Source organism: Elephantulus edwardii, unplaced genomic scaffold (genome assembly GCF_000299155.1).
Source record: "Elephantulus edwardii isolate Elephantulus edwardi_28Jun2011 unplaced genomic scaffold, EleEdw1.0 scaffold00101, whole genome shotgun sequence".
In the NCBI taxonomy this organism is placed as follows: domain Eukaryota; kingdom Metazoa; phylum Chordata; class Mammalia; order Macroscelidea; family Macroscelididae; genus Elephantulus; species Elephantulus edwardii.
The window spans coordinates 6392777-6405830 of NW_006399851.1; the positions used below are offsets into that span (position 1 = coordinate 6392777).

The 13054-nt window shown below is 38.0% G+C and overlaps 1 pseudogene; it reads right to left on the reverse strand.

The window, feature by feature from the left end:
• Positions 1–339: 339 nt before the first annotated feature.
• On the reverse strand, positions 340–846 carry LOC102863928 (annotated as a pseudogene).
• Positions 847–13054: the final 12208 nt, after the last annotated feature.

Sequence of the window (13054 nt, forward strand, 5' to 3'; positions counted from 1 at the left end):
ACAGAGTTTTGTATTTTTTCAATTAAAAAAAAAAAGAACACAAATTCAAAGAAATTCTTTACATTTTCCTCACCTCCCTCCCTCTTCCCATCAAATTGTACAACCCTTTGTGGATGTCCAGATAAAATTTTGAGTGAAAAGAACAACTCAAATATAGTTAGGCTGTTGACTAGATTTCTTTAAGGGAAATGTTGTTTTGGTACTCCAGGCCCTTCATGGGATTCTCCACCCCCCAGCCTCATGATTTATTTGTATAAACAGCACAGGAGGATGCCAGCCCCATGCAGATGGCAGCTCTGGGGTGGGGGTGGGGGAGGTGTCACATCAGTCTTTCTGTCCTCAGATGGGGAACTCAATCATGGAGCCTTTGTGGGAGGCCTGGGCACCTTTAGGAGCCTGCCTTGGAACTGGAGCCTGGATTGAGGCTTTAGTTAGCGCCTGAGTTTAAAACTTTGCTGGAGCTTTGGCCTTACTGTCAGCTTTGCCTCTGGATTTTGGCCAGCAAAGCCTGAGCCCCTTGGCAGTGAGGCTTCCCAAGCCTGGGATGGGTGATGTAGGCAAGTTGGCTGAGCTTGTGATTGACGCCCCTTGGGATCCTGTGCTTGACCTCCTTGGTCTTGACAGGGCTTTCACAGCCTTAGCACGTTCATCCACAGCCTTGGTCTTGTTAGCCTGCGTCGTCTTCAGGCCTTTGTTGTTATGCTTCTTGGAAAAGCACATGTTCCTCAGGAATTTGGGGTCTAGCCCCTTAAGAAACTTGTATCGTTGTGATCAGGATTTTAAAATGTCATTTCTGTGCCATTTCCGGGACAGGTTATGTGTAGTGTGGTTCTTGGACTTAGCCATGTCTTGGATGCACCATTGCCACAGCTTCCAGAGCACCAGCAACCAGAAGAGAAATGCCCTTCATTCTTTACTGCTGCCCATGAGAACAAGCCTGTTGCAAATTGGTCTTAATAGTTAGAGAAAGTTCCCAGGTTATAAATGCCTGACTTCCTGTAGATAGCTTCCTCCTTTCTCTTAAATATTACATCAGTTTATCCTCACTTTGAAATGATTGAATCAATTCCTTCTCAACAAATTAATCATCACGATCACTTTGCCTAGCTGTTCATGAAGCGTTTAAATCAATGAGAAGACTTCAAGTTAAGCCTTTTCTTCCCTTAAACCCACTGTCTTTTAGTGGGTCCTGACTCAGAGCAACTCTAGGGTAGAAATGGCAGTAGGATTTCTGAGATTGTAAATCTTTATGAAAGCTGACTGCCTCTCTTTCCATCTTTATAGCAATTGCTTGGTTTGAACTACCCACCTTTTGATTAACAGCTGAATTCTTTAATACCACCAGGACTCTTTCTTGCATGTAAATGACTAAAAAGAATGATAAACATCTGTCCTGCCTCCAGTTACCTGCAAAGTCTTAAACACTCTCTCTGATCTCATGCATACCCTGAGGATTGCCTGTACTGTGCTATGTGGCTACTTTAAAATGTCATCCTTTTTGTACTCCCTCACTCCTTTTCAGTGGGAGCTTTGGAAGGTCTATTCCATATATGACAGAAAAGCTGTCTAGAAAGAGTAGGGAAGTTTCCACAGATTTGTGTTCCCTGTGTTAGGTGCTTTGAAAATTTCGTGTTGCTGTAGACATACAGCATCTCAGACTCTGAGGTATGGGAAGCTGTACCTTTAAAATATCTTTGCCATCATCATCAGCCATTTGAAAAAGATTCAATAGTGGTTTAAGAGTTGCTTCAAGTAGTAAAATGACATAGTTCTTGTAGTCTTCCTTTTTTCTTTTTCCTCTGGCAAAGAGTTTTAAGAACAGTGAATTAAATGCCTGATAGGAAGGAGGAAATGAAACAAAGGTTCTAGAAAAAGAAATTGGATAATGAGGTTCAGAATAATTGAGTGGGCTACATTTGGCAGGCTACACTTATTTAAGACCATGAACGAATACCAAGCAAGCATTATTCTGTGCAATTCACTACTTAGAATTACTACTTGGTTTTCATTTTACACACAAATTCTAGGCAAATTTAAAAGAAAAGAGTTTTCTTTTCAACTGTAAGTAAGGAGTAATATCCATTCCTTTATAACAACATGAAATAAAATCTTTGAGTAATGAAGGAGTTGCAAATTCTCAAATATATTTTGCCATGCTTTCTTAAATTAATTTTCCTTCCAAAAATATTTTTTGTTTTTAGATTCTGTGAAGTCATCAAGACAAGTAACTAATTTTCTTTTCAGAGACATCTAGTGCTGGCAGAGTGGCAGGCTTTTTTGTTTTTTTTAAGAAAAAGCCCAATTTATTTAAATACTGCTCACTAATGATCTGAAAAAGACCTCTTTCCTGTTTTGTAATGTTTTAAGAGCCAGTGTAATCTATTTAGTGTTAATATGGCAGTGTAGAAATTGACTTTCCATATCATATCTCAGTAACATAAAGAAGTACATTAAATTATGTTAATGTACTTTTTCTCTGTGCTTAGGATTTAAAAGAAAATAATTTATTTTATTTTAGTCAGTTTGATGATAATACTGCATGCCACATTGCACAATTCTTCTTAATGTCATTGTCTTAATATACATGCCATTATACACTATTTCTACAATTATTGAGGAGATGCGAATAAATCATAGCTGTCAAGGTATACAATGAACTGAGAAGAAATAAATGGATCAGTTTTGCAGATTATCTCAAAACTTAAATATATTTTCAGTTTCATTAGTTAGTATTTTATATATATTAATATGTGTTGCAGATTATAAAGCATAAGAATTGCTTTATCTTGAATAACTTTTGATTCCCATAAAAGATAGAACATTTCCCAGACTGCGTTACTCATGTGCTGGCCTCCTGTCTCCTCAAAAGAGGTTCCACCCTTGATTTTGTGTTTAACTTTTTGGCGCTTTAAAGATAATTATAACTATGTTTATCCTTAAATAATATATTTTTCTGTTTTACCTACTTCTGAGCTTTAAAAGAGGAATAATGTTATTGTCTTCTCTAGCTGTTTTAAAGTCAGTGTTGTTTCTAAAAGTCTTCCTTGTTGTTATTTGTACCTGTTTGGTTTCATAGCTGTGATAATATTCCACTGTGCGAAGTGATTTTCTCAAGCATATTGACGATTATGAGGATGGCACAATTTAGGGCAAGATTCAGATCTATGCATAGGATCGCTGTGAGTTGTAGTTCATGTGATAACACCTAGTAACAAAAATAACATCATGGTTTCTACTTTGACTCTTACGTTTTCCCCTCCTTGAGTGGGAATTTTATTTAGGGATTCTCTTCTTTTAACAAACTACTTTCCTAATTCCATAGTGCTTGTAATATTTTTTATAAAATTGACTGATTTTTTTTTTTAATATTTCTGAGCAGGCTAAAAACAAATCTGTTGCTCTCCAGTTGATTCTGACTCATAGCTACTCTGTCGGGCAGACATTGAATTGCTTCATAGGGTTGGCAAAACTCATCATTATCAAAGGTGTCTGCCACATCTTTTGCCCATGCAAAGAGGTTGGTAGCTTCAAAACCCTGACTTTTAAGCCGGAATCTGAGTGCTAAACCACTGTGCAACCAGGACTACTACTGGCAAGGAATATGCAAGCCCAGGTGTTGCTCTCATTTTCTAATGCTGGTTGGTATTATCAACAAATAAGACCTAATGTTCTAGAGAAGTAGTTGGATCTATCATTAGTCACTGCTGTTTGGAATTACCTGAATGATGAAATCGTGATAGTAATCAGTTCCAAAATGCTGAGGTAATCCAGAAAAAAATTGCTAGTATTCAGACAGTGGGTACAGAAAAAAGTCTGAATTTTATTTTACAGTGTAGCATTTAAATTTTTCTTTTTCAAACAACAAAAAGCCAGAAATCGCCACCATCATTAATGGTTGCTTCCTTACAGCAGCAGTGGTGGCTCTATGATATTATATATTGCAGCCATCAGGATAATTCTTTTATTTAAAGAATTTTTACTGCCAGCCATCTGTTTTATGCCGTATATATTGTGTACCATTGAGTTGGAACCAACTCATAGCTGACCCTTTGATGGATTTTAAGTGACATTTAATCACATGGAAGGAAGTTGCCCCACCTCCCACAGAGCAGCTGGTGAATTCAAACTGCATGCCTTTGAGATTGCAGAACAGCTACTTGCCACTAGGCCACCAGTGCTCCTCCTTAAATAGTAGATTCTGAAGATATATAGGGAGCTGTTCTCCATGGGAAAAGGATAGGCATTCTCCTCCTTATGCAATTAACTGCCTCTGAAAACCTGCCAGAGGGTCATCTGTGGGTCGATGCCAACTGGGTGGCACACAACAACTAAGATCTGTAGTATATGGGTTAAGAGAAAACGAAAGTAGTCTGCCCTGGTGAAAGAACTGAGTAATATCAAGTTTTGATCCATCGAGTCAGTTGACAAGGGTTTAGTATTAACATAGGCATAATTTGTGCCTTGTGATATTGGGAAAGCTTGAGGGGAGTTAAGTTCCTATGTAAAACTAGACTGCATAATTCAGAAGTAAGAGTGACAGAACAACCAAATTGAGAACTCTGTAATGCAAATATGAACCCTTAGGTTTCCTCATTGACTTTTCTGAAGATGGTTTTTATTGAAGGTGCTTTTAATAATAACAATGAATTTTTAAGGAGTGACACTATAGTACTCTCATTTTCTTTTTCTTTTTAAAATATCACACATGGTATTAAAATTTGAAATAAATTCTGATTTAGAATGTTATTTTAGATTAATAAAGTGACAGCCATTTGAGGATTAAACCACTGCCATCCAGGCTACTGCTGTTTCTGAAAACGGAATCACACATTTTAGAGACTTCTGTGTGAAAATAATGCTGACTGTAATAATGTGGAGTACATAACTTTACAAATGAAGAGACTGTCTTCTGTAGGTGTGAAGTTAGTTTACAAGGGTCTTGAGAATTTATTACTGTAAAGTAGTACAAGGAAGATTCATGTCCAGCTGTTAGGCTGTGCTGTTCTTATGCTGGTCCATGCTGTCAGTGAATAAGACCTATGTTGTAGAGATGATTGAGTCTGTAGTTAGTCAACTTCTATTCAGAATTACTTGTTAAGTGACTTAACTGTCACTTTGAAAAATGTTATCAAGAAAAAATGTATTAAGAAAAAGATTATTCAAGACAGTGGGCTTAGAAAAAAGTGAGAATCTTATGTTTACTCTGTAATATATATGTATAATATAATTTATATTTTTCTGTCTCAAAATACAGAGAGTCAGCTATGAATTGGTTCTGATTTGACACCACAAAACAACAGCAATAATTGAGAGTACAAGCTCATAGTATTATAAATTAAGAGATAATGAAGTCTTTCTAAGAAAGATTAAAATACAGACAGCATATTGGAAAAGTTGGGCATTTTTAAATTAAGCTAATATGAGGTAGTGTTAGTACAAGAAAAGGTATCATATAGATATGTTTTAAACTGATTTTGAAGAAAAATTTGCAATGAAATAAATAAAACATAATCATCTTTGTTAAAATGTTAGAGATTTAGAAGGACATCAATTTTTTATAAAATGAATATTTGACACAGCAAATCAAAAACAAAAGGAAATCATAAAAACGTATTGTGATGGGAAAGTCTGCGGTTAGGGACCTCTCTAAAGTACTCAAGAGCAATGATGTCTCTCTGGAGACTAAGGTGTGTCTGATACAGGCCATGGTCTTTGCAATAACTTGTTATGCATCAGAAAGTTGGACAATGACTAGGGAAGACAGAAGGAGAATTGATGCCTTTGAGCTGTGGTGCTGGAGAAAAGTATTGAATGTACCCTAGACTGCCAAGAAAACAAACAGATTCATCTTGGAGAGGATTAAACCAAGCTACTCCTTGGAGGCAAGGATTCTGGGGCTTCGTCTGACATACTTTGGATGTGTTGTAAGGAGAAACAGGTCCTTGGAGAGGTACATCATGCTTAGTAAGGTGGAGGGTCAGTGCAGGAGGGGGAGACCCTCTATGAGGTGGATTGATTGAGTGACTGGGGTAATCGGGATGGGTGTGTCAGAGGCAATGCTATTGGCACAGGATAGAGCAGGGTTTAGGGTGGTTGTACATAGGGTCGCTATGAGTCGCAAATGACTCAACGGCACATAACAACAACAACATTTGACGCAGCTAGAGGAAAAACTGTTGTAGTATTTAATAAAATGCCTGAGCTGTAATTTTTAAAAGAATACTAACAGTAACTTTTTTAATTTACAATTTTGGTAAGTTGTGGTACTTGATTTTGCAATCTGTTTTAAGGAGTATGCTCGTAATGTATATTAGTTTTTAGTGTTAAATGTCCTAAACAAGCCATCACATTTTCTTGATAAAATAGTTATTTTATACATTTCTTTCTTTTTTTTTTTTTAACTATGCTCTAGCCATTCTTTTTAAATCCCTTTTTTAAGAAGGAAACATTGGCCAAATCCTAAAAAGCCCACAAGTTTGTGAATAGCTATAAGGGGTTTAATTTATTAGCACAGTCCTCACCCAATTTACCATAAAATGTGAAATGGTAGGAAAAACAGTTCATGAAATTTTATGTAGATTGGAAGCAGAGCCTAACAAATTCCCCTTGGGAAAACTACACAGATGTGCCATCTCTTATTGAAGAAAGTCACCTCCTGTTCCCTTTAATAATATATTACTTAAATTCTCAAATTAAATATTACATTCTCATGAAGTGTTCTATTATTGAGTAATAGAAAATGCATGAGCTTGAATTACATAAAAATTAGCATTGTATGTATTATTTTTACAGTGTACATGAGCTAAAGATACCATAAGTCAATCCTGTTTTTGTTTTAGGATTTAAAATTAGCAATCCCAAAGGATCATTGCCTCTCAGATAAAAGCTACACTGTGCCAGCTTTATAAAAGATCATTTGCATAGTATTAAATAAACAAATAATTTTTAATACCTTTTTGTAGAATAAGTATTTTTAAGTATTTTCTCCTCACTCTGTTTGAGGTGACCTAGAGTTGTGCTGCCAACCCAGAGGCAGGGAGTTTGAATCCACCAGCTTGCTGCTCCATGCACGAAAGATGGGCACACTCATCCCAATTGAGTTAAAGCATCTGAAAACCACGATAGGGTCTGGGATGAGTTGGTTGCAACTCCATGGCACATAATTACTACAATGGAATTTAAGAAGGAGAATAGGGGGGGGAGAATCATCATTATTTCTCAGTAATGCTACCAGTTACTTCTAGTGACCCATGTATTTGGAGCTTAAATAGCTAACATGATCTTTCTTTTATAGAATAATTTATAGAAAGTGTTTTTAGTACAAAATGTTACTGATTGTAAAAAATAGTTATTTTGTGTATCATTTAAAAAAGAACTAAAAAGATCACTGCCAACTAATACACAATATTCTTATAATTTGTCTTAGAGTCTATCCATGCATATTAATGCCCACTACTAGATTTTTTTTTTTTAAGGAGAAATGAAGTGGTTAAGATGGTAATGTTGGTATGGCTGAATACTGTGCTCTTTTATCTGTAATTTACACAGCCAGACACCATGCAAAAGTATTGTCTTCCTTTTAAATGTTTTTGATGTGTGCTAAGGTTTTTTATGGCGTATCATTACCAATGGTGACTACATATAAGAGTTAATGAACTCCATAAGGCCGATAAATTCTTGGCTTATTTGATGTGCTACTGCTTCTGCGCACACTATTTCAATGGCTGTGGGTATTCTGAACTTGATAAATCAGTGATTTTTTTTTTTTAGGTTTTTGCTTTCATAAAAATGGATCCAGTAGCTTTCTCTGTAGCTTAGCATCTCTTTTCTTTCCCTCAACAGGAAAAAAAAAAGATGGTGATGTATGGTTTGAATTGCTTTGAGAATAGCCCCTTGATGGACTCTGAAAATGGAATGAATCTTGTTCTATCAGTTAATTTGGAGATTCTTGTGAAAGAAAATTGTTTGTGTATGTTAGTTAATTCTCTTGGGCTCTTAAATGAGTGGCATCATGGCCCATGTGTTTCCCCATGTATCACATGACAGGTGACTAGAGGATGATGTGATGGTGTTGATGTGTATAGGTTTTCTCTAGCTTTGCTGCTCTTTCTGCCTGTGAGGCAAGAGAATCCCTGGCAAGCCTGGGTAGGAGTATTGCCCACATAGACTTCTATTTTACATGTTTCTTCATGTCTGAGAAGGCAGGACACATACCGCATAAAACTGAAGGCTAGAATTCAAGTCACCCTTGTTCATCTCATATTTACCCTTCTCACAAATCCTCTAAGTCACTTTTGCCTGCTATCTGATATTGTAGGTTTGGGGCATGTATTGAATAAATGAAGCTGATGGGGTGTACAGATAGTTAGCTAGTGATAACACATAATCACATAACAGAAGAATACATATTTGAAAAATATGGCTCTCCTTTATATCTAAAGTACAATCAGAACATTTACAGAGATTTTGGATTTCCATTCATTCATTGCTGCACTTCTCTCCCTGCCCAGCCCCCCTCCCCCAATTCACTCCTCTCTTTGAAAAGTAAAAGAAAAACTCCCTCCCTGGTACACAGTCCCCCCCACACCCCTCCCACTGCCCCAAGTACATTCCACTATGCAACCTTAATTGTGGACTCTTGTGATAACCATAATACCCTATCATACATCACTTTTAAATTATTCTCTCCCTCATCTGTTTCAGTGCAGTATACACAATTTATCCAGTTTTTCTGGCTTACCCCAACCCTGATATCAGTCCCATATTACAGCAGTGGCACCATGCAATATTTGTCCTTTTGCGATATTTCACTCCGCATAATGTCCTCCAGGCTCACCCATTTTGAATAATATTGCATGAGTTCCTTGTTTTTCAATGCAACGTAGTATTCCATTGGGTGAATATACCACAGCTTCTCTATCCATTCATTTCTTGATGGGCACTTAGGCTGTTTTCAACTCCTTGCTATTGTGAACAAAGCTGCGATAAACATGGTTATGCATATATCTGCTTGAATGTCAGTTATGGTCTCTTTGGGATATATTCCCAGTAGTGGAATTGCTGGGTCAAATGGTATCTCTGTTTGCAACTTTTTGAGAAAGTGTCACACTGCCTTCCACAGTGGTTGTACCATTTTACACTCCCACCAACAGTGAATAAGGTTTCCAGTTTCTCCCCAACCTCGCCAGCATTTGTTGCTTGCTGTTGTGTTAATTTTGCTATTCTGACTGGGGTGAGATGATATCTCATAGTTGTTTTGACAAATACTGTTCTTAGGTGCCATCCAGTCCACTGTGGCTCTTAGTGATGAGAACAACAGATTGGACGCTTCTCTGTCCTGCGCCATCCACACCATCTCTGGTACACTCCAGGCCACAGTCGCCATGGCAGTCCCTCTTGTTGAAGGTTTTCCTCTCTTTCTCTGACCTTCCACATTTCCCAGCATGGTGTGCTTTTCTGAGGCTTAGTCCTTTTCAAAAGCATGCCCAGAGTATGTGAGATGAAGTTTCACCCTCCTTGTCTCTAAGGAACACCTTGATGGCATTCCCTCCAAGACAGACTTACTGGTTCTTTTGGCAGCACATGATTGTTCTCTAACACCACAGCCCAAAGGCCTCGATTCTTCTGCCATCCTTATTCATTACCCAACTTTTAGATACACAGGAAATAACTGAAAATTCCATCACTGGGACCAGTCCTGTGCTGTATAAAAAAAATTCTATATTGAAGGACATGCTCTTTAACTTGTACTTTCTTATATAGAGAGGCAGGGAGGATAACAAGCACCCAGAGAAATCTTTTCTTCTTTTTTTTTCCCTATAATTATATTTTATTAATTGTCATAAACATTTACAGAGATTTTGGGTTTCCATTCATTCATTGTTGCACTCAGAGAAATCTTTTCAATTTGCTCTTCCATCCGTATCAGCTGCTTTCTCTAGTTCTCCTTGGACTTGTGCCTGAGGTCACATGCCCCACCTCACTCCCTGTACCATAGTTTCTCTATGCTCACATGGAGATGATACCTATCTCTGTTGGTTTTCTAGTGCTGCATAACAAATTCCTATAAACTTTGTTGCTCTGGTTGTTAGTTGCTGTTGAGTTGGTTTTGACTAAGTGGTGACCCATTTGTGCAGATTAGAGCTGCTCTGCTCCCTAGAGTTTTAAAAAGCTGTGACCTTTCAGAAGCAGATCATTGCTTCAAAGGGGCCTCTGTGTGGATTCAGACTCCCAATCCTTTGCCTAATGAGTCGATCACGTAACTATTGGTATCACCCAGGAATTTCTGAACAATACCTATTAATTTATCATATTGCAGGCCAGAAGTCTGATATGTCTTTCTCAAAGTGTCATTAGAACTCTGCTTCTGCTGGGAAGTTCTAGGGAAAATTATCTTTCTTTGCCTAGTCAAGTTGTTGGCAGAGTTATGTTTCTTGGTCTGTTTGTCCCCTTCTGGTGTCTTTGTGAGCTATCACCTGAAGACCATTCCATGCTCTTAGAAGTCACTGCATTCCTTGGATCAAGACCCCTTTCTTCCATCTTTGAAAGCTGCAGCAGAAATTGGACATCCCCTCACATTTGGAAACTGATGCCTTTGAGCTGTGATGTTAGAGAATATCCTGTAGACTGTTAGGGAATATCCTGTGGACTGCCCAAAGAACAGATGCATCTTGAAGACAGTATAGTTAGAGTGCTCCTGGGAAGTAAAGATGATAAAACTTCGTTTCACATACTCTGGGCATGTTTCTAGGGGAGGCTGTTCATTGGAAAAGGACATCATGCTTGGGAAGGTAGAAGGACAGTGAAAAGAGGAAGACCCTCAATCAGGTGACTACAGCAAATGGCTCAGGTATGTCAGAGATTGTGAGGATGGCACAGGATAGGACAGGATTCAGATGTGTTGTTCAGAAAGTTGCTGCCAGTCATGCTTGACAGCGCCTAACAATACCTCACACTTGGAATCTCTCTTCCCTGCCTCTACACTTGATTTATTTTTCTTGACTTTACCTGGAAGAAGTTCTACCTTTTTAAGGACTCATTTGATTACATTTTAAGGACTTAGGATAATAAGGGAGCTCTGGTGGCCTAGTGGCAAGAAGCTGTGCTGCAGTCCCAAAGGCACGTGGTTGGAAGCCACCAGCTGCTCCATGGGAAAAGGATGGGCAATCCCCTCCTGTGTGATTAACTGTCTCTGAAAACCCACTGGGGGGTTGGTTGTGGTTTGGTTCCACCTCTACAGCACACAACAATAACAAAAAGTTAAGGAGGACTTGAAGCATTTGCTACAAAAGATCAAAGACTACAGCCTTTAACATTGATTATGTCTCAACATCAAGAAAACGAAAATCTTCACCACTGGACCGATAGGCAACATCATTATAGGTGGAGAAATGCTTTCAGTTGTCAATGATTTAATCTTTCTTATATGCACAATGAACACCCTTGGTATCAGCTGTCAAGAAATTAAAATATATATCACGTTGAGAAAACGTGCTGTAAAGGACCTCTCCAAAGTTCTGAAGGGCAGTGATGTTAACTTAAAAACTAAAGGGTGTCTGACACAAACCATGGTCTTTTTTTTTTTTTTAATTTTTATTGTATTATTTACGTGTACCGTCAAATCAGATCTGACTGGTACAGGAGGAGATTGGCCCCTCCTTCTCCAGCAGAGCATCTGGTGGATTTGAACCACGTACCTCTGGAATTGCAGTGCAGCATCTTGCCATTAGGCCACCAGAGCTTCCTAAACCATGGTCTTTTTAATTACTTGACATGTGTCTGAAAGTTGGACAGTGGCAAAGGATGACAGAAGAATAATTTTGATGCCTTTGAGTTGTGTTGTTGCTGAGTATCTCATGGATTACAAAAAGAACAAACAAGTCTGTCTTGTGAGCAGGGTGCTTCTTGAAATCAAGGAGGGTGAAGCTTCATCTCACATACTTTGGGCATGTTGTCAGGAGGGGCCAGGCCTTGAAGGAGGACAACATGCTTCTTCATGGAAAGGTGGAGGGTTGACGTAGGAAAGGAAGATCTTAAACAAGTCACAATTGACACAGTGACTGTAACTGTAGGCTTTACTGGAGATTGCACAGGATAGGGTAGGGTAGGGTTCAGAGCTGTTGTTGATAGGATCACTAAGAATCACAGTTGACTTGAAGGCATATATCATAAGGAATGTCCATAGCCTTATCACATCTGCAGAGTGGTTTTGAAGAATGTGCTCACAGGCTCTGAGGATGAGGACTGGGCATGTTGCAGGGCCCTTCTGTGACCCAGCACAATAACAGTGAACAGTGTAGCTCTGACACACAATACTATCTTTCAAATGAATATTTAAACTTTAAAGAGTATTTTAAAACTGTGCTTTATTAGCACCATTTCCACATCTCTTCAAGGATGTCTGTGCCCTAGGTCAAGTCTGTTTTTATACTCCTTTTGCATGAAGAACTTTTTTAATTGTTTCTTGGGATGTACGTAGGCCGACACCAAATTCTTCTGCTTGAGCTTTTTTTTTTTTTTTGAGGGTGGAGGATGTCTTTGGCTTAATTTTTGAAAGTTATTCATGCTCAGTATATTATTCTGGGTCAACAGTCTGTATACTCTTTGAGTAGTGTAAAAATACTACCCTATAATTTCTGATGAGAAGTCTAATTTAAATTTTATCATTATTGTCTGTATTTTTATACCCTGACTGCCTTTACAATTTTCTCTTTATGTTTAGTTTTCAGCAGTTGATAATATGTTGTACTTTTTCCTGCTCCCTCGCATTTCTTCTTTTCTTCCTCCCCCACAGCCTACTAATCAGTGTCTTGCTACATTGGTTTTCTTACCAGCTCACGCAGTGTTCTGGGTTTTGTGGCTTAGTCGCCCTTTTCTTATTGTTAGGGTAGAAAAATCCAATCTTTTTTGGTTTCCACATCCTGAAGGTATTTTCATTTTTTTAAAATAAGAAATAAATGGTGAGTTTTGGTCAATATTTTCAATTTTATACCAAATAATCATGTGGATTTCAGATTTAAATTCCTGCTATGAAAAAGCACTTAATTGCTATTAA